The sequence below is a fragment of the Sus scrofa genome, chromosome 9, assembly GCF_054392235.1.
Source record: "Sus scrofa isolate SSC_HxYL_T2T_F1_AM1 chromosome 9, Sscrofa_HxYL_maternal_Yorkshire_Landrace_v2.0, whole genome shotgun sequence".
In the NCBI taxonomy this organism is placed as follows: Eukaryota; Metazoa; Chordata; class Mammalia; order Artiodactyla; family Suidae; genus Sus; species Sus scrofa.
This window is the reverse complement of record NC_139391.1, coordinates 93,553,087-93,579,019: the sequence shown is the minus strand read 5'-3', so window position 1 is coordinate 93,579,019 and position 25,933 is coordinate 93,553,087. Positions and strand designations below refer to the sequence as shown.

The window sequence follows — 25,933 nt, the reverse complement described above, 5'->3', positions numbered from 1 at the left end:
ATATTACAATCATCAATATATATGCCCCTAATTTAGGAGCGCCCAGATACCTACAACAAATACTAACAGACATAAAAGGAGAAATTGATGGGAATATAATCACTGTAGGAGACTTTAACACCCCACCCACATCAATGGACAGATCCTCTAGACTGAAAATCAATAAGGAGACAGAGATCCTAACTGACACAATAGAAAAGTTAGACTTAATTGACATTTTCAGGACATTATATCCAAAAAAATCAGAATATACGTTCTCCTCATGTGCACATAAAACATTTTCAAGAATCGATCACATATTGGGGCGCAAAACTAACCTCAACAAATTTAAGAGTGTATAAATCATTTTTTCTTATACTTATTTGCCATTTATTTTTTTAGCGAGATCTTTGATTAGATCTTTGGGTTATTTGTTTCCTTATTGTTGGGTTTTAAGAGTTCTTTGTATATCTTGAATACAAGTCCTTTATCAGATATATGATATGCAAATATTTTGATGTCATATTACACATGAAGTTTCCTGTCTTTTTTTGTAACATATTTTTTGAAAAGTTAAACTCCTAGTTTCCAGGTGTGTAATAGTTTGAAGCAGCAAAGAAGCAACAGCACTGAGATCTCAGTGAACCTGCTGACAGTAACTTTCTGGAAGTAATTTCTAACAAAGGATGAGAGTTCTGGTTCAAGACTCAAATGATGCAGCTGATCAGCCGCCTAGTGGTTTCATTTCTACAATGTTATTATATCACCAAGTGCATAGGGGACAGTGATTCCTGGTCAAGTAAAGTCAGATAGCACAGTAGGGGAAGGACGTTATAATCCATCATCGGCCCTGGAGGAGAAGAAAAGGGCCTTTTCTGCTGATTCGGAATCATTCCAGTGGTAGATGATGAATAGAGAAGTCATTTGGATGTTATAATAGTGAAAATCCTGGCAATGGGTCAGAAATGTATCATCTTAAATACTTCACAGTGGGAAAAACATACAGCCTTAGAGTCTCACTTTAAGCCTTAAATAAAATTTAATCTTCCTATTCTTAAGAAATAAATGAGATAATAATTTAGTGAGCCTCAAAACTAGCATGAAGAAATAAATCTCCAATAAGATAGGGATCCTTCTTTACTATCTCCATTCCTTAACTAGAATATGCTGCAAGGAACACAGTATTATGAAGTGTGTCTAAAGAAAATTGAAAGTCAGTCAATATAAACAGCTAGAATGCCAAAGACTCAATTGACAACTTAAAAATCCTAATTAATGTGCCCCCAAATGCAGCTGAGCTAGCCAGATCTTAATGAGACACATGTGATTCCTAGTCAGCATGCACGTGGCGTAAGTTTTCCCCCAAATGTCCAAGTCCAAGCGTTCAAGGCCAAATGAGCAAATATGAAGTCTTCAGCAAACTTTTTGTCTGGGATCTGCCTGCTGTCCCATTAAGATTTCAATTTACCTTGTCCCTTCTTGACTGCCATTCACCAGCACTTCTTAAATTAGATGTTAACAAAGTTTTCTTAGTACAGCAGAACTATTGTGCTGAATAGAAAAAAGAGAATGCAAATATGCGGATTTTAGAAACTAATTTTCAGACTTGCCAATCAGGTATCCAAATCCCAGAAAGGTAGCAACCATCTCCACACCTGGATGTCATTAAACTTTCATACCATTTTTTATGCCAAGATGGAATCTGAGCTGAACTTGGACAATCAAGATCTAGCAACCACCTGGGAAAACATTGCTGAAAAAGTAAATTTTGGAAATTTTGCTCTCTAAGTTTATACCAGTATCTTTTCACATAAGTGAAAAAAAGAACACTGCCTGTTGCCACTGCTTAACTGACAACATTTTTAATTCAGTAAGAGGAGGTAGTTTCTACCATTTTTTTTAAGAAATGAAGTCTTTAATGAAGTGAAAATTAAATAATCTTATGAACTTGATCACAATAAGCATGAAAAATTCTATATAAAGAGCACCTCCTATGGGCTGGGCAGGAACAGTGTCCTTGATGGGTGTTTCAAGTTTATTGACAAGACTTGCCTGGGGGGAAAAAAAAAGGAATGTATATAAATTAGTGTTTACTTTCCAGTTTCCCTCTCACAGTCTCTGTATGACAGTGTTTGTAATTGGGAAAAAAAATTACTTCCTCCAGGGAGGTAATCTTGAAGGGAAGCAAGTATAGCCTGTTCAATAAAGTACTTTCAAATTAAACAATTATAAATTTGGAAAAAATAACTCTTACTATTTTAAATGCAAACAGTAATATTCAACAAGACAAATCTTATGCCCTTCACAAGGGGATACATCAAAATTTCCTAGGGGAAAAACATATTTTTATATTATAATAGTATGTAGCCAAGGTCTTAAAAAGGTTTAAAATAATTTATCACAAGGTATGACTATTTTTAAATGGCTTTTAAAAATAGACATATCACATTTAACTTATTTTCAAGGACTTCAGAGTTTTCAAAGGACCATCACCTAAATGTTACCATCACAGTGTTGTTTAAAACATTCAGAAATTTTCATCTGGCAAAGTGTAATATAACTAATAAGCAAGATGAGAAAATCCAACTCTTTCCTTTATAGCTGTATATACCTATGACCCATTTTTGCATAACTTTGCACAACCATTTATTTGGCCCCACAGCATTCTCTGTTTACCAAATCATCTTTTATTTAATATAGTAGTTTATTAAGAACTTGAAAAGCCTACAAAATGCAAACCCTTGTTCCCTAAGAAGTTTCTATTCATTTTGGTAGTTTAAATTATTCTGAGAGAGTTTATGGGGAACATGAGTGAATATCCCGTTAATGGATGGAAATCTTCTTCCATTAAGGAAAGCTAGATGAGCATGCCAAAGGCTCTGAAGACTTTTCAAAAAAAAATTCCCAAATGGTTTTAGGAAATGACATCATTCCAGTAAGTGCATTATCCTTCAAAGGCAAAATTTTCTTGAATCTATGAATTGTTACAAGTTTATCCTTCTAAGATATCCACAGTGTGGTTACTTATGTTATAGTTTATGGCATGCTATTTCTGGCTAGCCTGCTGTTTACCTCTTTTCTCTCTGCCAGAAAACTTTTGGACCTAGCTCATCATCCCCACAGGGATGACACTTTTATATGATTTTTGCCACCTGTCCTCTGTCTGGCCTTCTTCCTTAGCTCCACAGAAATGAGAGATTACCTACCACTCCCCAAATCCCCCATTATTTAGTATTTCTGAGAGCATTAGGGTTAGTTACTATGAGCAATGCCTACCATCCATCGAATCACAAGTAATATAGCAACTAGATAATAATTGCTAAGTACACACCATCTTCCTGAGTGTATCATGTTGCCTGGAGGTAGAAAAAGAGGAAGTAACTCTGATGATTTTCTCAGTTAAGCATTTGTATTCAATACAGAAAAACTTTTGACACTGAAGATCATAAAACCCTGAAAGTGTAATAGGTTTTTCCAGAAGACAGATAAGTTAGAGTTATGAGACTTATGTTTTCTTATTATTATCTCCTTTTACCAACTAGGAAGGATTCAGTTAACCTTACTTCTGCTTATCAATGAGGCTAAACATATTTTGGATCCTTAGTGTAGAGTTAAGGATCAGGGAGAGGGAGAGAATGAGGGATGTGTTTTTTTTAACTCCAAAATACTATCAGACATCCCCATTGATCTTCAAGATTAGAAACAATATAGTGCACACTCTAAAATAAAAACAGTGCTACATTCGAATTTGAAAAAGTTTATGGTTTTTAATATACACTCTTGGGGCATGTAATTTATCATTTGCTATTTAAATTATAGCATTAATGAATTCAAGTCATAAACTGAAATTGATTTTTAATTCATTCCTCTAAAGAATATTGTCAATTACCTAAAATATTTGTGTATTTTGTTTACACAGAAAATGAGTGTTTATTTCTAGATGTGTTTTATAACATCAACTTTTATATATTAAAAAAGTTTTATCTTTTTCTATTTCTTAGCTTAAAAATAAAGCTTTTATATTTCATAGACTTTTAAAGATAATAACACATCCTGAATTATTGCTAGCATCCTCTCTTCTAATTAAACATATTTGTGATAACAATTTTGATAGATATTCATAGTGTTATAGAGCCACCTTCAGAGCATTGACTCTTAATTAGAAATTTAAGACTCTAAAAACCACTCCCTAGGTTTAGATTTAAAATAAATCAGACACATACAACACACTATTTATTCTGAAGCATTTAAAAATTAATCACTATATGGTCAATATAACATATTCTAAGAACATCAGCTAATTAAATTTAAATTCTAGAGCAAGAGATATTTGATATTTAAAAATTCGTATCACCATAAACATCTTCAGATTATTATCAGTTAACAAAATATTATTATTTAGTTTTTGAAATATGCATGATTATTAGTTTCAGTTCAGTTAGACTGTTAATTTCTACTTCAAGAGGATAAATGGGAAAAAATGTTTATAAAGTTGAAACTGTAAAACTCAGTTAAAAATAACGATATCTGTAGTAAGAACTTAATAGTAATATAATTCTGTTGATAATAAAAACAAGAATGGTAATAATTTACCATTATTTTAATTAACTATTTTCTTACTGGTGGTATATTTTAATAAATAAGATACCAAATATAGTGAATATCTTGCAGATCATGCTTCATTTCACCTCTCAAAAATTAACTGATGCCCACTCCATTTTCTTGAAGGTATTTTTATCTTGCTTTATAGAATCTCTGTATCCTCCTCATTTTCCTCTTCTTGAATTTCTGGAGATTGCTCAGTGTTCTTTGCTGTCACTGCTTCTTCTGCCATTCTTTTACATATTGACAATTTTCTGGATTCTTTCCAGCCAGGGCCCTCTCTCTCACTGGGTTTATTAGCCTTTTATAAGTCTTCAACTGTCATCTATATGACTCCCAAATCAAAAGTCCCACCCCCAAATGTAGGTCTGACTACCCACCATCTACTTACTTGAGTGTTCCATAGCAACTCAAAATCAACACATCCCAAGCCAGCAAATCTTGTACTCCAGTTTGCAGTGGTCAAGGCACTGACACATGCATTGTATTTAATTCCTTTCTCTTCTTCCCCTCACACATCAACTGTTTCCAAAATACATTGATTATAACACCTAAACATAAGAATCCATTCCCCATTTCCATCATCGAAGATACCATCCTAGTCATAGGAAGCCAATATTTCTCGGCAGAGTTTCCATAGTATCTTCCTACATGAGCTCCCTGCATCTAATATAATATTACAAAATTAAACTACATAGTCACCAAACTCTCCAAATGGAAATCTCATCTTGTTCCCCTCATTCTTGAGCTTCTTTAACTACCTTTTCATAGAGTCCTGAAGTCTAAGGGCCTTCATGTTCTCACCTCTGCTTACTTCTCTGGCCTTCATTTCCTAATTCATTGTTTACTTGTTTATTTTTGAGTTTTTCCAGATTTACTGAAATATAATGGAAATATAACATTGTGTAAGTTTAAGTGGTACAATATGATGATTTGATACTTGTTTATACTGCAGAATTATTACACAATAAGGTTAGTTAGCATACCCATCACCTCACATAATCATATTTTTTGTGTACATGGTGAAAATATTTAAAATCTACTCTTCCAGCAACTTACAAGTGTATAATACAGTATTGTTAACTGCAGTCACCATGCTGTACACTAGATCCCCAGAACTTATTCATCTCATAAACTGGAAGTATGTACCCTGCAGTCAACATCTCTCCATTCCCTCCAACCCCAGCATCTGGTAACTACTCCTCTACTGTCTGTTTCTGTGAGTTTAATTATTTGTTTTTATTCTTATTATTTTCAGATCCCACACATAAGTGAGTGAGATCATTACAGTATATGCCTTTCTCTGACTTATTTCACTTAGTAAAATGCCTTTGAGATCCATAATGGCTTGAATGCTCCTTTCTTTTATGGCTGAATAACATTCCGTCGTCTGTATGTACTACAGTTTATGAATCCATTCACTCACTGGACGACATCTTGGCTGGCTTCCAAGTTTTGACAATTATGAATAAAGCTGCTATAAACATTTGTATGCAGGCTTTTCTGTGGACATAAGTTTTCATCTCCTTTGGGTAAATATCAAGGAACACAATTGCTGGGTCATATGTATGGCAAGAGCATCTATAGTTTTGTAAGTAACTGACAAAGTCCTTTCCAAAATGAACATACCATTCCCACCAGCAGTGAATAAGACTTCCTGTTGCTCCACATTCTAGCAGCATTTAGTATGTCAATGTTCTGGATTTTGGCCATTCTAATATATGTAATAGAATAGTTCATTTTATATTTTATAAAAGATGCCTCTTCTCATTTGATAATAATGCATAAGTAATAAACTAAATGTGTAGATAGCAGCAAAGGGAATTCTGCCTTAAATGAGGCTTGAAATTTTTAAATAAATCAAAATAACAAAGTATGTGTTAGTGTGAGTACTCTATTTTCATAAATTTTCAGATTGACACATCAAATGTAAAAGTGTAATTTGACTGCATTAGAGGGATAATGAACCACTTGTCCACTTTATGGACAATGATTGTCCCTTAAATACATCTATACATATTCGAACATCAATTTTTTATCACAAACTAAAAGTATGTGAAGAAAAGCAATACAGGAAATATTAACAGATTTTGAAAAAATATTTTTAAAGAAAACTTGGAATTTTCAAAATTTTAAGTTATTTCTTAAAATACTGAGAAAGGTCTTACTCCCAGTATTACAAAAGAGAAAACCAAATTTCAGCCAAACTAATCAAGGACTTGAAAATCCCTCAATACCAGTTTAATTCAGGTGATATTTAAAAGTCAATATTTCTCTTTAAGATTCTATGTCATATAATAACCTATATGGGAAAAGAATATGAAAAAGAATGGATACATGTGTATGTATAACTGATTTACTTTGAAATCAGTTATTCAAAGTAAATCAGTGTACTTGAAACTAACACAACTCTATAAGTCAACTATACTCCAACAAAATTTATTTTAGATTTTTTTTAAAAATGAAAAAATGATTCCATGGCATAGAAATTCCACCCACTCTCCAACAAGATAGAATCCATATTTATTGCATGTTCTAAGGGAAACAGGTGACCTCAAAGTCCTAGAAATAAAGTTAAAATGATAATGGATACAGCATATACAATGAAACCGAGATAAATTATTTGTTCCATTTTTGTTTATTTTATTGAATCCAGACTCTGATAGAAATTGTATGAGTACAATGGTGACTCAGCTACAGTTCTTCTCTTCTAGGTACTAATAATGTCCACAGAGAAGTACAAAATACTTAAATATAATCTAATTTTTAAAATAACAAGTGTCATCAGAGGGATACAGGTAAAGCATTAGATTAATTTAAAACAGGATTACTTCTTGCAGAAAGCCTTTGTAAATGAGGGCTCATAAGCAGGGCCTTTAAAGTATGGCTTAGATACAGACAGATTATGAAAAAGTTCTATTAGGGAAAAGAAACAACTTGAGCAAAGGAAAAGGAATACAAGTGTGAAAGTATAGGATATAAATAGAAAAGGGCAAAAAGTTCAGTTTATTTAGACCATAGAATAATTGAAATGCTATAGTAGACAATGCTTGAAAATATATGTTGGGTCCAGTTTTTAGAGGACCTTGAATAGCATTGTAAGTGAAGTTCTTTAATTCAGGTGACTAAAATACAAATTATATAATGAAGTTGATTGAGAGCTACCATTAAGATTAGATGAAAATACACTAGTTCAGATCAGTATAAAGACCAGTTCTCTTTTAAATATATAGCATTCCTCTTCAGAGAAGCATCAAAGATTAATGCTTTTCAAGCCAGCATTAGCAAGGGCATGGAATATTTGCACAACCCTTTATTCTCATTTTCGGTTTATCTTCGTTTACTGAAATAAGAATGTATCACCTTCAATTATTTGACATTTATTCGCTTGTAAGAAAAATTTGTTTATATGCCCATGCCAAATTTTCTGTTTTTCACAAAAAATACTTTCAACTATTAATATTATTAGAAGTGTTATTCATTGAGTGTCTGTAATATCGCAGACACTATGACAAGCCTATTACAATATATCATGTCATTTATGTCTCATAACAAGTCTACTACAAATATAATATTATTGTACTAATTTTACACTTAATAAATCTAAGGATCTGTTTCATTGTGTTATAACTAACATATTAAGAGAGATAAGATTTGAACACAGGACATTTTGACTCCAAAATAAGCATAGTCTATTTACTATAACAGTGATTGAAAATTCAGTAAATTCAACTTCTGCTTTTTTCTTGCATAAAAAAACTATACATTTTATTAGTCTGGATTGCATTTTCCAGTACATTCTGTTATTTAAACTTCCATATTAAAGATCTTAGACGAAATTTCCTTTTTTCCCCTTTTTCCCTTTTTTCCACACATATAAGGATCTATTCCTCCAGAATCAGTACCTCATATGAATTTGTGGTTGCTAGAGGAAGTGTTCAAAATACTTACTGATATAGCATGGCAACAACCAGTTAGAACAGACCACTGAGCACTTAGGCTCAGGCATAAACAAACATAATGGCAGCTCTGATACCAACCAGCTGAAATACATCTCTTGTCCATTTCCCACTGCAATTGATAAACTATATTGCCATCCAAATTCCCAATTGACTATGTACAATTGTACTGGCTGTCATAACAAATTTTGACTCTTAAAGGATTCATGCAAGGAATAGTGTAGGGACTTTGAAGAGATCTACACTTTATGCTCCCTGCATCCTCAAGTAATCCCTCACCTCTTAGTCTGTTTTCTCCAGTAGAAACAGGGATCGCAACACCTACCCTTCAGATACTTATAAGGATGAAATTAATGTATGTCCAGGGACTCATAGCTGCTGACACAGAGAGGCACAATCCTGGATGCTAGTCTTTACTCCTGATAGTCCCTGCACTGGTTCTCCTCTTTCTGTTTCTCCAGCTTCTACTTCTTTTGTGGGCTGATGTAAAGAAATGCTCCAAAGGGGAAAAGATCTCTGTTCCAAAATAAAGAGATAGGCAATATGTTTTATTTGTAATTCTTTTGTATTAACCTTATTCTAAATTCTGTTTTCTGCTCTTACCTAAACTTAGCAGTCATGGCTGGTTTTCATCATATTTATATACCTGAAACCTCGAGGGGAAAAAATGGGCCAAAGTGTCTCCAGACAATAATTCAGGACCCTTTGGTCTTATAAAATTAAACCTGCAGTAGAATTCTCCTTAAAGACCTTTCTTCATAAGCCCCAGCCCTTAAATGATCATTCTCAAAGGATCTGCTCTTAGTCATCTTTTGCTTGCTTTGTACACTTATTCTCACCTATAACTTCAAGTTACATCTCCCGGTTCAACGCACCCCTCTTCTGAGATCCACATCTGAGTTTTGCTTTACTATTTATCACATCTTGAATATCTAAACAGTGTTATTTCGACCTCTTCAAAACTGTATGTCACATCCCCTACCAAATCTTGTTTTTAATACCCACCTAGTTAGCAAAATCAGAAACCTGGGAATCACAAGAATTTCTCTATATGTTGTCATCACTATCCCCAGATAAGACTTATTTGTTTCACATTTATCATTTATTCACACATTTATTTATCAAGTTATTCAATGTGTATATACTGAGTGGCTCTTATGCTCTAGATACACTGAGGAAAATAAGAAAGAAAAATGGGTTTGGTCCCTGCCCTCCTGGAGGAAAAGGGAAGAATCAAGGTGGATGACTTAATGATTTTTATGAGACTGAAACTGGAGAAATGTGTGATTTGTGCAGCACTCTAGTCTTCCTTTTGTTGTAGTTCATTGTTTATATGCCTTTCTTTTCCTCCTTTCAGGCTTGTAAAGGAAGGAACCATGTGTCATTCATCTCAGCAGAGTGCCTTTCACCTAATCATGATTAATAAATGTTTATTGAATTAAAAGAGTGAGATGGAGTAAATGCTGAAGTGAAATGATGACCAGATATGATAAATAATCTCCTCTGAGATACACATACACAAATTTTCCACTTCATGTGTTTAAAAGCAGTTAAAACTTGTTAATAATCTATTCTGCTGTGCTTTTAAGCATACATGAATGGTGTAAAGCAAAGGTTTAATGACAATATTTCACTGAGGAAAAGTCAAGGACAGTGAGACAAAATACTCCTTGAATCACCACATGGTTTGGGAAAGAAGAAATACTCCCTCTCAATATTCAAACACTTCCTTAACTGGGTTATTAGTAATGGATCCTCTCCCCTATGATGTGTTATGGATTTATCCCTAAAAGAAATCACAGTCATCCAGTAGCTGAGAACAAGGCCAAGACCTCTGTGGATCCCACAATAATAGCCTTCTAGAAGCATTGCTTCCCACACAATGGAAAGAAGCTATTTTGTTTCTAGTCACAACAGGGTAGGACTGTTATTTGCCCAAGCATAAGGCTCAAGTCTGACTCTAGGAAAGAATGAATAATGAGATAAGAGAATTACTTCTCCATTCTTTGCACCTGACAGGATATATTATTATTATATTTTTAAATATGATCTATCAGTATGGACAAAGAGTTGAAATAATGCCAACGGAAAAAAATAATGGGTGTATTCCATTTCAGATCACTGCTGATTTGTAAACTGTTCTGTAATCTGCTTATCGCTTTCTGCACTGGTATAAAAATAGCATGTTCAGTGTGTTTTCCCTCCTAAGGATACTGGGGAGGAGCTCAGTGAAAGTGAAGAGAATAGAATGAGTGATGAAATGTTTACCATGAAATTTCAGGTCAACAAATAATGTGATATTTCCACACTTGACTAATTCACATTTCTTAAGAGCTATTTTTAAATCTGTTCCTCCTTCTCTATTGAATTTTCCTGTGTTCAAGGGAGTCTGACGCATACAGAAAACATTTGTATTGACATTTCTAAAACAAATTTACTCATTCATTTGATAAAGTATTTCTGATTCATATCTACACTCTTGGTATGTAGTAACACTACTTTGCTTATATATTAGTTGACTACTCTTTCTTGTACTATGCTTAGAAACTTATGATTGCTTGTTTAGGAGAGAATAGTGTTCATACATGCTTCCTCTAAAGAAGGAACAGCTTAAGCAAGACGCATCTTAAAAACATGCAGAGTAAAATATGTCAGAAATAGAAAGACATATACTCTATGATCTCACATGTAGAATCTGAAACAAACTCAAAGATACAGGGAATAGATTGTGATTGCTAGAAGCAGAGGCTGTGGAAAGGAGGTGGGCAAAGTGGGTGAAGGTGGTAAAAAGGTAAAAATTTCCAGTTTTTAGACAAATAAATGAGTTCTGGTGATGTAATAGATAGCATGGTGACTGTAGCCAATAATACTGTGTTGTATATTTGAAAGTTGCTGAAGAATAGATCTTAGAAGTTCTTATCACAATATAAAATAATGTGTGACTATATATAGTAATGAATGTGAGCTAAACATATTGTGGTAATCAGTTTGCAATATATACATATATCAAAGCAGTATGTTGTACATCTAAAACTAATTTGGTATTACATTACAGTTAAATAACAATTTAAAAAAACTCAGATCTCATCTACTCTACTGAAATAATAATTATACCTAATGGATGTAAATGTGGATATTTACTATCAAATCCAAATCTAAGTCATATCCTTAAAAATTCAAGAGCCCCAATTTTGTATAGTCTTGTAAATTTGAATAAATTAGAGCCTCAGTGTATAAATTAGCTCCATTTCCTTCATCTGAGCTCCAAATAATTCAAATTAGCTAGTACTCATTTGTTAAGCTTTCATTTCTATTGGGAAATTTCTAAAGGCATATTGTCAGAAAAGGCAGGGTTGTAAATCAGAAATTAATCATGTGCAGATAGAAATCTAAGATTGTATTTTATAATGATAATTGGATCAATTAAAAATATAAATCTGCCAAACCAATTGTTTATTATTGTTCATTGGTCATATAGATAAACCACCACAGTAATAGTTTCCCTCTTTTCAACCATTTATTTCTTCTTTATATGGGTATAATCCAAATCTCTTTACTATAAAAAATGAAACAAAACAAAGATGCATGTTTAGATTTTGAGTAGATATCAAAATATGCCTTGAATCACCATCTGGTTTGATAAATTATTGTCTGACCAGCATCAATAATCTCTACCCCATGTCTGGTAACTTCAGTTTTCCTTTGAAGAACCATTCCTCTCCATTCTCAGTCTCTGTGGTCATAATCAGACTGACCTCATCCATTATCTGCATTGGCTAAGCAGAGTAACTATGATTTGTCCAAAATGTGCACAGGATACAGCTTGAACTTGAGTCCCACCTTAAACTTTCACTGATTGGAAGAGGCATCTCTTTCTCCTGCTATTTCTAAACTTCTTGAAAATAAGTGGATTTTCCAAGGCCATTGCTAGGGAGATCTAATCTGAAAAAGAGAACCAGTCCAAAAGAATGTAGAACTCAAATGTGGAAAAAGAGCTATTTCCCCAAAATCATTGTTGAGTTCCTAGATATACCTGTGACCAGAACTGCAGAAAACTATATAACACTGATGAAAAAAATCACACATGCAAATAAATGAAAAGACATTCCGTGATCATGGACTGAAAGATTCAACTGATTTGAAGATTCAACTGATTCAAAATGTTTCCACACAAAAGCCTGCACATAAATATTTATAAGAGTATTGTTTATGATTTCTAAGAGGTAGATGAATAGATAAACTGGTACAACTGTACAATGGAAGATTCTCTGATAAAAGAAATGAGCTGTCAAGACATGAAAAGACATGTTTTTTCACATAAATGTGTGATACATTTATATATGTAACATATTGTATATTATAATATCATTATATAAAATTACATATATATTATAATTTTAATATGTTTATCATGCTTAGCACAGTGCTTGGCTCATGATTGTTACTCAGAGGATGATAGTGGTGGTGGTAGGAGTCATAATTGAGCACATAATCAGTGATAGTAATTATTTAATAATAACAGTAAAAGATAGGTACTGTAGAATCACATTGGAAACCCATTGGGCAGTATCTATCAAAGCTGAATATTTTTACAACCTATGCTCCAGCAATTCTGTCCCCAGGAGGTGTAAACTTGTGTGTTTTATCTCTGAAATATGTACCTATTTCACCAAATTGTGTATATTAAAATGTTCATAATGGTACTATTTTTTATTATTTTAATTTTTTAATTTTTTTTTTTTTTAGGGCTGTACCCATGGCATATGGAAGTTCCTAAGATAGGGGTCAAATCACAGCCACATCTGTGACCTACACCACAGCTCACAGCAATGCTGGATCCTTAACTCACTGAGCAGGGACAGAAATCGAATTCCATGTCCTCAAGGATTCTAGTCAATTTTGTTATCGCTGAGCCACAGTGGGAACTCCCATCATAGTACTATTTCCAATAGCCCAGATCTAGAAATTTCTAAATTCCTATCAACAATAGAGGGGGTAAATAACTTGTATATTTGCAGTTTATGGAATAGCATGCAGCAATAAAATAATGATATAGAACTACATATAAGAATATGGAAGAATTTTATGAATATAATGTTAAGCCAAAAAAGCCAAATATAAGAGAGTATAATATATACTTCTACTGATACAAAATACAAAAGCAGGAACAAAATGCGTGCTGTTAGAAGTCAGGATTCTGGTTACTTTTGGAGTGTTGTGGGGTGAACGGTTACTAGACATGGCATAGGGGAGCTTCTGAGGTTTTGGTCTGAGTGTTGGTTACATGTGTATTCAGATTCCTAAACCCAGCCAGTTTATACACTTAATGTACACTTTTCTCTGTGTATTATACAACAAAAAAAGTTAAAAACATTGAAGACATTCTGATGTCATGTAAAGGTCACTGCGTTTATGGAAGCTGCCAGTAACTAGCTATAAGAGCCTGAGCTACTTGACTTCTAAAACAGAATTTATCCATTTATAATATATCACAGGGTTATTGCGAGGATTAATACAATTAAAGTATGTGCAAACATCACAAAGGCACTCAACTGGTATAAACCGTGCCTATCTACGTAAGATTTCAGACTGCTGAATTGTCAGTATCAGTGATGTGGTGAAATGAATGATATATTATTCATTTTCAATTAATTTCTATATTCTTTATCCAGAGAATGATTGCCTCAAGCTCAGTCATCAAGGGGTGCTGTTTTTATGAGCTTGTGTCACATAGCATGACTGCCAAGTGGACATAAAATGGAAAAAGATAAAATTTGCTTTCTCACAGTGTCAAAGGATGCCAGTGCTATTTTAGGCAGTGTGTCATGGTGAGAGGATTATTATCACTTTGAACATGACTGTGTTAAAGTTACACCTGGAAAACTCTTCTTTTTTTCCTTTTGGTACCTCAGGAGCTTCCAGCAGTAGGCCAATTGTGGGAAACCTAGGAACCATGAAGTTGCATACCTGTAAGAAAAATTTTTAAAAGAAAGATAATTGGTAAAAAATGCATCTAGTTTTGCTTTGTCAGTGAGAATGAACATAAGAGGTCATCAATATGGGAAAGGTATAAATTTTAAAATAAGGGTAAATGATTACAGTCAAGTGTAAGAAGTTATATCTGTGAATAATAGGATATCATTGTTAAAGGAAAAATTTAGATTAAACACCAGAAAGAAGAGTATCAACTATGGAATAGTCATTTAAAAGAGGTAATGTGAACACCATTTCTCAAGACAGTCCATCAAAAGCAGGCTATGCAGCCAGAGGATAAGTTGCAGGGAATATTACTTCGCTAATGAGTTAGTTTAGTTTAGCATCTAAAATACTGAAATTGGTCTCATTTAAAAATACATTACAAGGAGTTCGCACTGTGGCTCAGTGGGTTAAGAACCCAACATTGTCCCCGTAGGATGCAGGTTTGATCCCTGGCCACGTTCAGTGAGTTAAGGATCCAGTGTTGCCACAAGCTGCTGTGTAGGTCACAGATGTGGCTGGAATCTGGTGTTGCTGTGGCTGTGATATGGGCCAGCAGCCGCAGCTCCAATTTGACCCCTAGCCTGGGAACTTTCTTATGCTGCATATGTGGCCATAAAAAGAAAAATAAATAATTAAAAATACACTAAGAGATGCCTGATTTTGGATATACATATTTTTGGCCTTTAACTTGTCTTGCTATCAATTGTTTATCTCCAAGTGGGTAGAAAAGAAAGATAAAAGATCTATATTACAGAGTATGTTAATGTGTCTCTGTCATGTCATTAAAACCAATGATTTTTTAAAGTTTTGAGTGGGAAAAAAAAGCACAGGTTTTTCCGTTCTATTCTCAGCTCATGAAACAAGGCTTATAGGCAGGCAGTAAATATTTTTTGGATAAATGATGAAAAGATTGAACATAGGGGAAAATACATATACCTAAATTAGTTTCAGTATTTAAATAGAAAATGGACAAATTATTAGGACCTGCCAAATCCAATTTTCAGCACCATATTGAATCCTAGATTCTGTTAGGTTATTTAAGTGCCTGAAATAAGTTCAATCCTTATATATTTAGAAATCCATTATTTAGTCTTTTCTTATTCCTTAAATCTCTTTGAAGGTCAAAGAAAAGTACAGTACAGTATTAAATTTCCCTTGTAGAAATAAAAATACACTAACAATTTCTAATTCTACCAAGCTCTACTTACCAAAATTTTTGTAAATATTATTGACCATATAGAATAATAATAAAAAACCATACTAGGTGAAATGGACAAGTTATTGTCTTGCTGGGACAAGGAAGGAAATCATGGAGGAAATCTGTTTTTCTTTTCTTTTTTTTTTTTTTTTTTTGTATTTTTTAGGGCTGCACCTTCAGCATATGGAGGTTCCCAGGCTAGGGGTCAAATTGGAGCTGTTAGCTGCCGCCCTGCACCATAGCCACAGCAACACTGGATCCAAGCCACGTCTACAACCTAAACCACAACTCAGGCAATGTTGAATCCTTAACCCACTGAGGGAGGCCAGAGATTGAACCCACATCCTTATTGATACTAGTTGGGTTCATTAACCACTGAGCCACGATGGAGACTCCCTGTTTTTCTAAATCTCCTCCTGTAATTGAATGTCATGCATATATTGCAAAATATGATCATAAGAATCTAAGACCAATCAATGCCTTATGGGACAATTAAATTCTCATAAAAGGAACATTAGTTCACTCTTTTGGGTCTTCTGGTTTATAAGTTGTCCATTTGTAAAATAGGTATAAAATTTCTCCTCGAAAGTTATATGAGAAACATCACATTGTGCTTTGTTTTGTCTTTTTATTTATTTATTTTTTTCAGGGCCGCACCTGTGGCATATGGAAGTTCCCAGGCTAGGGGTGGAATCCAAGCTGCAGGTGATGGCCTATGCCACAGCCACAGCAACACAGGATACAAGCCATGTCTACAAACTATACCACAGCTCACAACACCACCAGATCCTTAACATGCTGAGAGAAGCCGGGGATCAAACCTGCATCCACACCGGTACTAGTCAGGTTCGTTACTGCTGAGCAACAAGGGGGACTCCATCACACTGTGTTTTAATTCAAATACTTTGACTTAAATCGCTATTTAAATAGTTTCTAATAAAAGTCATTATGATGAAGGGCCACGGAGACATTTTTGTTTTGCCTAAGAATTGTTGAATAATATTTCAAGAGATCATACACAATCCATAAGGTTGAAAAATTGGGGGGCCTTTGTTCATCATGGTCCACTCTGAGAAGGTCATTGTCCAAATCAACCCTGTTCAACCATGGGTCCCCTTTAAGTCCAAAGCCTTAAATATTTTATCATATGAATTAACTTCTCTCCTATGCTTCTAGGATGGTACTGACTATAATACATCCCTGGGAGAACTGATAAAAATATTCAATTTTGTATTAAGCTTGACTTTCTTGTAGAACCTTGGCTGGGAAAGGGTGATCTAAATCCATGTTATCCATTTTAAGCCTACTGCTTGACTACTTACAGCATTCATTCATCTCAGCCACTTTTTAGCCTTTTGGGGCCCATGTACCAGCAATCACGCATAGCAGTTCCATCAGCTGTTTTTCCACCTCCCAGGACCCTTCATGAGAATAAGGACCAGATTTCATAACTCACAGAGAAATTACTTCTTGCACTGTTCCTGATCCTGGCAAAAATCCATTCTTCCCCAATCTCTCTTCAACCCTTCCAAGAGTTCTCCAGTTCTTCCCCCTACCAAAACAGAGACTCTTGGCTCTCTATAAGAATAAAGGAAGTCTCAAAATCAATTTGCTCTTTTGAAGGAGAAAATAGAAATTACCTCTTATTCTTTTTTGAAGCACGTAAGAAACTATAGTGCAAGATAATTTCTCAGTCTGTTTAGACATGTCAACTGGCTCCATGCTCTTAGCCCTTAACTGTTCCTTCCTCAGATACAGTATTTCCTGAGCTTCACAACCTTCCGCAAGTCATGAAAAATAGAGGAAATTATGGGAAATACATGGACCATTGGAGAAAAATGGAGAGCATTTGGGGACATCTCTCTTGGATTTGATTTTAAAAATTACACTTCCTTTTTGTGGCATATTTATGATTTAAAATCATGTAAAGTATGGGGAAATATTTTGAATTTGTATAAAATTTATAGATATAACCTAGAAACAATTTTTTTTTTGTTAAAAAACTACTTGTAACTACTTGCTGTTAACTCGCTAGATTTTAGCCACTCAGAAAGCACTCAATGTTCCTTTCTGCCCTTTTCCTATTATTCTTCTCTGGTCTTTCCTTGAGTTCACGTGCTCACTTTATTCATGTTTCTCTGAGCATGTGTCACCTCCTGGACACTATCTAAACTACCCGTCTCACTTCGTTCCTATACCTTGACTTAATCTTCTTCACTATCTGAAATTATGTCATATAATTATTTGTTGACTTTGTTGTGTGAATCCCCCACAAAACGTAAACTGTTTTAGGACGGATATTCTGTCTTATTATGGAGTATCATCCACAATGGCTAAAATAGTGTCTGGTACATAGAAAGCACTTAATCATTATTAGCTATTATTCATCTTCAGTATTATCTTGTGAATCAGCATTACCCTGACTTTTTGCTCAGATAATGTTTCCAGAGACTGAGCCCATACAGAGAATCTCAAGTCCAGATCTAGTGCGTGGATGAGAGTAAACTAATTAGAATATTTCAGAATGAAAGTTAATAAAACTTTTAAAACTATCATGTAATATCTCTTTTCCTAATGTAAGACCCTCAAGAAAAAGTTTGACTTTTTTTTTTTTGCTATTTTAGGGCATATGGAGTTTCCAAGGCTAGGGGTCAAATCAGAGCTACAGCTGCTGGCCTATGCCACAGCCACAGTAACACCAGATCCAAGCCACGTCTGTGACCTACAGCGCAGCTCATGGCAACTCCAGATCCTTAACCCAATGAGCAAGGCCAGGGATCAAACCCGTATCCTCATGGATCCTAGTCAGGTTTGTTAACCACTGAGCCAAAAAGGAAACTCCAGCTTGACCTACTTCTTTAAATCTACTTTTATAAACAGTGTCAATGTGACTGTCCAGCAAATCAATAAACTTGAAAATTTTAGTTCCTGTTGGCTGTGTACAGAGTTCTGAACTGAGCCATTCCTAGGTTATTGAGAAAATGTAAAAACTACTTTTATTCCTCAAGATTTTTCTAATTAAAGATACAGGAAGTGATATAAAATAATAATTTTACTGGTGTCTAAGTTGCCTGAAAAATGAATGGGATTTTGATATTTCTTATTTATTCCCAATAGTTGGTATACTTGCTGACAGGGTATAGCGTTAACTGAGCAGAAATGGTTTTCTTTCTGCAGAAACTTTATGCTTATTCAACCCCTGTGGTATATGATCTACTACACTTATGGTCTGTCACTGGAAGAATAAGCCCTTTCATATTATTGGTTTTCCATATTTCCTTATCATTCCTTAAGGGCAGAGGAATACTTTTCTTTAAAGTTTAAATATTTTTTCTTTAAAAAATCTTCTTAGGGAGTTCCAGTTTTGACTAATTGGTAACAAAGCTGACTAGTATCCACGAGGACACAGGTTCAATCCCTGGCCTCGCTCAGTGGATTAAGGATCTGGGATGGCTGTGAGCTGTGGTGTAGGTTGCAGATGCAGCTTGGATCCCACATGGCTGTGGCGTAAGCCAGCAGCTACAGTTCTGATTCATCCCCTAGCCTGGGAACTTACATATGCTGTGGTTGTGGTACTAAAAAAATGACAAAAATAAATAAATAATCTTTTTAAAATTTGTGATTTATTCCTTGGCTTCTAGAGCTGGGAATATTTAATGTAATAGAACTTTGCTTTCCAGACATTATCATTACTAACTGAAATTTCTAAATTAAATTTTCATATAATGATGTTCTCTGGAGATATTGAGATTCATATGCATTTTCCCACTCATGTTAAGTGACCTGAGACTGCTTTGCTTTTTAGTTCCTGTTTCTTATTGTATGACTTTTTCTAATTAAAAATTAATACAAGTATTTTGTTCCCAATTCAAAAAGTACAGAAAGCATAAAGGAGAAAATAATAAACATCTAAAACATTACACTGCTAAAAAAAAAAGATTGTGTAATTCCTTACAGTGTTCTTTTTGTTTTTAAAGAAAATTATATATTTTTTATATTTAAAAGAAAAAATTCAATTATGTGATTTTTAAACTATAATTTCAAATCATATTTATAGCTGGGTAATGTATGATTTTAAAATACAGTTTCAAGGAGTTCCCGTCATGGCTCAGTGGTTAAAGAACCAGACTCACATTCATGAGGACACGGGATTGATCCTTGGCCTTGCTCAGTGAGTTAAGGATCTGGCATTGCTGTGAGCTGTGGTGTAGGTCGCAGATGCAGCTGGGATCCCGCTTTGCTGTGGCTGTGGCGTAGGGTGGCATCTAGAGCTTCCATTCAACTCCTAGCCTAGGAACTTCTATATGCCATAGGTGTGGCCCTAAAAAGACAAAAAAAAATTTAATATAATTTCAATCATGAATTATTCTATCATAATGACAACTTTTTAAATTTTTTAATGTTTTTACTTAATTTTATTGGAATGTAGTTGACTTACAATGTTATTAGTTTCAAGTATAGAACAAAGTGAATCAATCAGTCATGGATATAAATATATCTATTCCTTTTCCATATAGGTTATTACAAACTATTGAGTGGGTCGTTCTGTGCTATATAGTGGGTTCTTGTTAATCATCTATTTTGTACAGTAGTGTGTATATGTTATTCTCACCCTCCCATTTCTTCCCTCCCCTCAACAGTTTCACCTTTGGTAACCATAAGACTGGTTTTGAAATCTGTGAGTTTGTTTCTGTTTTATAAGTAAGTTCTTTTGTATCATTTTTATTAGATTCCACATGTAAGTGATATCATATATTTATCTTTCTCTTGTCTAACTTACTTCACTCAGTATGATAATTTCTACTTCACTATGAGATTTTAATTGGAAAATTAGGCTGATTTTTAACTTTTTCTCTATAATAATACTATTGTTAACATTCTTATATGTAAATCCTTTTTATCATTGATGAGTATTTTGAGTAAAGGTTAATTTACTAAGGTTAATTTGCAAATGTTAAATTACTAAATCAAAGTATATAAACATTTTTAATACTCGATATATATTGTTAAATATCTTTTAAAGTATTGTACCCATTTATGTTTCCACAGTATTGATGAGAATAACCATTTAACTTTACTCCAATTACACTAATTATAATTTTAAAATAAATTTTTGCCAGTCCAATAGAAGAATTAATGACCAATTGAATATTTTTTTTTTTACTATTGAATCTGAATGTTTTTAACTAATCATTTGTAATATTTTGTTTCATATTGCCTGTTCATACACTGTTAACTTTTCAATCAGGTTATTTTCTTTTTGGTTTAAAATCTCAATTTACATGTGGAGACTAAAACTTTATCATAAATGTTTCAAATTTTTTCCCAGTAATTTTAATTTTTTTTAAAATTTTTTTTCCTGCTGTACAGCATGGGGATCAAGTTACACTTACATGTACACATTTTTTCTTCCCACCCTTTGTTCTGTTGCAATATGAGTGTCTAGACATCGTTCTCAATGCTACTCAGCAGGATCTCCTTGTAAATCTATTCTAAGTTGTATCTGATAATCCCAAGCTCCTGATCCCTCCCTCTCCCATCCGGCAGCCACAACTCTATTCTCCAAGTCCATGATTTTCTTTTCTGTGGAGATGTTCATTTGTGCTGGATATTAGATTCCAGTTATAAGTGATAGCATATGGTATTTGTCTTTGTCTTTATGACTCATTTCACTCAGTACGAGAGTCTCTAGTTCCATCCATGTTGCTGCAAATGGCATTATGTCATCCTTTTTTATGGCTGAGTAGTATTCCATTGTGTATATATACCACATCTTCCAAATCCAATCATCTGTCAATGGACATTTGGGTTTTTTTCATGTCCTGGCTATTGTGAATAGTGTTGCAATGAACATGCGGGTGCACGTGTCTCTTTTAAGTAGAGTTTTGTCTGGATAGATGCCCAAGAGTGGGATTGCAGGGTCATATGGAAGTTCTATGTATAGATTTCTAAGGTATCTCCATAGTGGCTGTACCAGTTTACATTCCCACCAACAGTGCGGGAGGGTTCCCTTTTATCCACAACCCCTCCAGCACTTGTTACTTGTGGACTTATTAATGATGGCCATTCTGACTGGTGTGAGGTGGTATCTTGTGGTAGTTTTAATTTGCATTTCTCTTATAATCAGGGATGTTGAGCATTTTTCCATGTGTTTGCTGGCCATCTGTATATCTTCCTTGGAGAACAGGTCTATTCTATTTTATGTTCTTGCCTCCCTTGTCAAAGATTAGTTGACCATAGGTGTCAGGGTTTATTTCCGGGTTCTCTATTCTGTTCCATTGGTCTGTCTGTCTGTTTTGATACCAGTACCACACTGTTTTGATGACTGTGGCTTTGTAATATTTCTTGAAGTCTGGGAAAGTTATGCCCCCTTCTTGGTTTTTGTTTCTCAGGATTGCTTTGGCAATTCTGGGTCTTATTTGGTTCCACATAAATGTTTGGATTGTTTGTTCTAGTTCTGTGGAAAATGTCATGGGTAATTTGATAGGGATTGCATTGAATCTGTAGGTCACTTTGGGTAGTATGGCCATTTTTAAAATATTGATTTTTCCAATCCATGAACATGGAATATCTTTCCCTTTCTTTACATCTTCTTTAATTTCTTTGATTAAAGTTTTATAGTTCTTGGCATATAAGTCCTTTACCTCCTTGGGCAGGTGTATTCTGAGGTATTTAATATTTTGAGGTGCAATTTTAAAGGGTATTGTATTTTTGTATTCCTTTTCTAATATTTCAGTAATTTTAATTTTGTCCTAAATAAATCAGTGAAGGAACCAAGGAAAGGCAGTCACTATGCTGACCTGATTTTTTATAATTAAATATAAATAGTTGAATAAGTTGAAGTGAATCGTCTTAGAAAAGCAACATCTTATCTCGGTTTTTCATCAGTTCCTTTTTCTTTTCATTTTTTTACATATTCATTAAAGAGATATTTATCAAGTATTTGTTCAGTAAATTTACAAGATAGTGTCAACCCAAAATACAGCAAATAAACATTGACGCAGTGAAATGTATATCCAAATCTCTAGAATACCTAAGAGGAGGCCTTGGCCAGATGCCCTAGTTCTAAGATAGCTGAACTACACAGGATTCTGTTAAAAGAAAAATTCCTGTTATAACCACAAATCCCTCAATTGGGGAAAAATAAAACGATAAAAACTATAGTCTTGTGCCTACCCAGGAATTATTCAGATAAGCATGTATTTTGAGGAAATATGAAAAGCTAAAAAGTGGAGCATATGTAAGATGATGAAACTTTGAGTGACAGGCAACTGGAAATACAGACGGCAGAAAACCAAGAGGCATAAATGAGCAGAGGTTTGCCAAAGACATTAGAAATGACATTTTTAGAAATCTTCAGAACAAGAATGAGGCCAAAATAGGCCCACTGCTTGAGGACTTGGGGATGTAATTCTGGAAGGAATAGCTAATGCATGCAATGACAGAAAGAGGCTCAAAAAGATCTCAGTAGTAAAGAATGAAGGGACAAAGCTAACGAGGTGAAATTAGACAGTGGTAAACAAATCAACCTGCCCTTATGTTACAAAAATCAAGTGTACAAGATTGGGCAAAGAGAACAGTCTACAGGAAAAATACTCTGGGTTTTTCACTGATTGAAGACAATAGATGCAAACTATTGCATTTGGAGTGGATAAGCAATGATGGAGGATAATATGAGAAAAAGAATATATATATGTATAGCTGGGTCACTTTGCTGTACAGGAGAAATTGATAGAACACTGTAAATCAACTATAATGGGAAAAATAAAAATCATATTTTAAAAAGTTCATAAAATAAAAAAAAAGTAAACTCAGTATGAATTGGTGGTTTAGAGTGTGGCCCAAAATATAGGGCACATTTACAAAAATACAGAAGATAATTACCCTCCAGTACTTGGCCCTTATCAGAATATAACTTGTACTTTACACAGTTGTAACTGGTTTTACTTTAGAGAAATAGGAACAAATTAAGACTCACTATTATCAATTACCTGAACTATTTTTTTATTTTATTTTACTTTATTTTGTTTTATTTTATTTTGTCTTTTTAGGGCTGCACTCATGGCATATGGAAGTTCCCAGGCTAGGGATTGAACTGGAGTTGCAGCTGCAGGCCTGCACCACAGCCACAGCAATACTGTAACCAAGCCACATCTGTGACCTACACCCAGCTTGTGGCAACACTGGATCCTTAGGCTACTGAGTGAGGCCAGGAATCAAACCCACATCCTCAGACAGTATGTCAGGTTCTTAACCCACTGAGCTACAATTGGAACTCCCATTTTTATATGATCTTTAATGGACTTCAAATTTTCTCCTTCAATGTTGATCTTAACACAACGCATGGAAATTATAAACCATATGAACAACCGTGATAACAAAAATAGTCTTTACTTGTTCTCTGTTGTTCCAGAAGGTAGAACTCAGTACTGTGGATAGAATTAAAAAAAAATGTAGATGTTGGTCTAATATTCAGACTTTTTAAATGAAATGTGTTCCTAGTCACTGGAAGAGTCGAAGAAGAGGTCAGGAATTTAAATATAGGATGAAATCTAACCAGAAGGATTCTCATGCTCTATCAACTCTACCATTCCATCCTAACCCATTTTTCATATTTGTTAATTTAACCAATAGCTTGTTCTCATCAATTTGTCTCTGAAATAATTATATAAATGATTGCTCAATTAACAAATGCATGAAAATTATTATTAAATATCTTAAGACTCATTTTTAAAGTGTTTAAGAGAGTATCAGAAATCAGAAATAAGTATGAAAACTTTATTTCTGGCAGCAAAAATTTGGGTGGGACACTGAATTTTACTGAACATCAATAGCCAAGCACCTGGTTCTTTTTATGGTAGAAATTAAGTTTCAACAGATATTATCCCTGGTTTATAATTTAGAACAGTTGAATGATAGTTTTGCTTGTTTCTTCTACATATTTGCTGATTTTTTCCTCTCTACTTGTTCTATCAATTAAATATGAAAAATCTCCAAATGTGGTAGAATTTTTCATTTCTCTTTTAAATTCTGTCAATTTTGCCTCATGTGTTTTAACACTCTGTTATTGGGATTTTTTTACATTTATGGTTGTTATGCTTTTGTATTAATTAATCCATTGCTCTTTTCAAAAAAAAAATAACTATGCCAAAACTTAATGGTTTGAAACATATCTTGTCTCACAGTTCTGGAAATTGGGTATCTAAGTGCATCTTAGATGGATCTTTACTTACATTTATGTTGTTGGCGAGGTTTGCAGTCATCTCATAGCTCATATGATCAAGGATCTGCTTCCAAGCTTACTCATGTTGTTGGCAGGATTCAGTCTCTCCTCCTATTGTTGGGCTAAAAGTACTAATTCCTTATTAACTGTTGCTCTGAGGCTGCCCTCAATTCCTTGCCTTGTGTGCCTCCAAATGTCATCAGCATACTTTCTTAAAAATACACAGAGAAAGCAATAAGATGACCATAAAATGGTAATGAGAGTCGTTTGTAACCTAATTACAGAGGTGACATTCCATCACTTTTTACCAAATTCTGTTAGATAGAAATAAGTCACTAGATCTAGTCCACATTCAAGGGGAGAATATTATACACGGATTTGATTATCAGTAGGCAGAAATCACTGTAAGACATTGTAAGAAGCTAACTACCATAACCTGTGTGTTAATCACTTTTTCCTTTTATTATGTCCGTTTATATCTCTTTATATGTCCGTTTTATTTGGGAGTATATTTTATCTTTAATTGATATAGGAGTAGATATTTTTTTATTTGGGAGTATGTTTTTTTGGGGGGAGTATCTTTCATCTTTTATTAATTGTAAAATATGGAATATCTTTTTCCCTCCATTCTCTGTGTTTTTTTCTTTAAAGTGTGTATCTTGTATACAACATATGGTTGAGTCTCTTGCTTTTCTTTTGTTCTTTCTGACAGTCTTTGCCTTTTAGTTGTAATTTTGTTCCATTAATATTTAGTACACTTAATTATTAATATCACTTGATACTTGTGTGCCATTTTATTTTTTGATTTCTACTTGTCTCAGCTGTGTTTTGTTTCTGAGTTTTGCCTTCCCTGCTTTTTTAAAAAACAGTTTTTAGAATTCCATTTCATTTTCCTATTTGACTTTTTAATTATGTAGCTCTGCTTAGTTTTTTGTTTGTTTGTTTTTTGTTTTTTGTTTTTTGTTTTGTCCTTTTTTGCCATTTCTTGTGATT

The 25,933-nt window shown here is 33.9% G+C and overlaps 1 protein-coding gene across 1 annotated transcript in view; it reads left to right on the top strand.

Moving 5' to 3' along the window:
• Positions 1 to 25,933, top strand: part of TMEM196 (transmembrane protein 196) — a 303,486-nt gene that overhangs the window by 204,443 nt on the left and 73,110 nt on the right. The window lies entirely within an intron of this gene.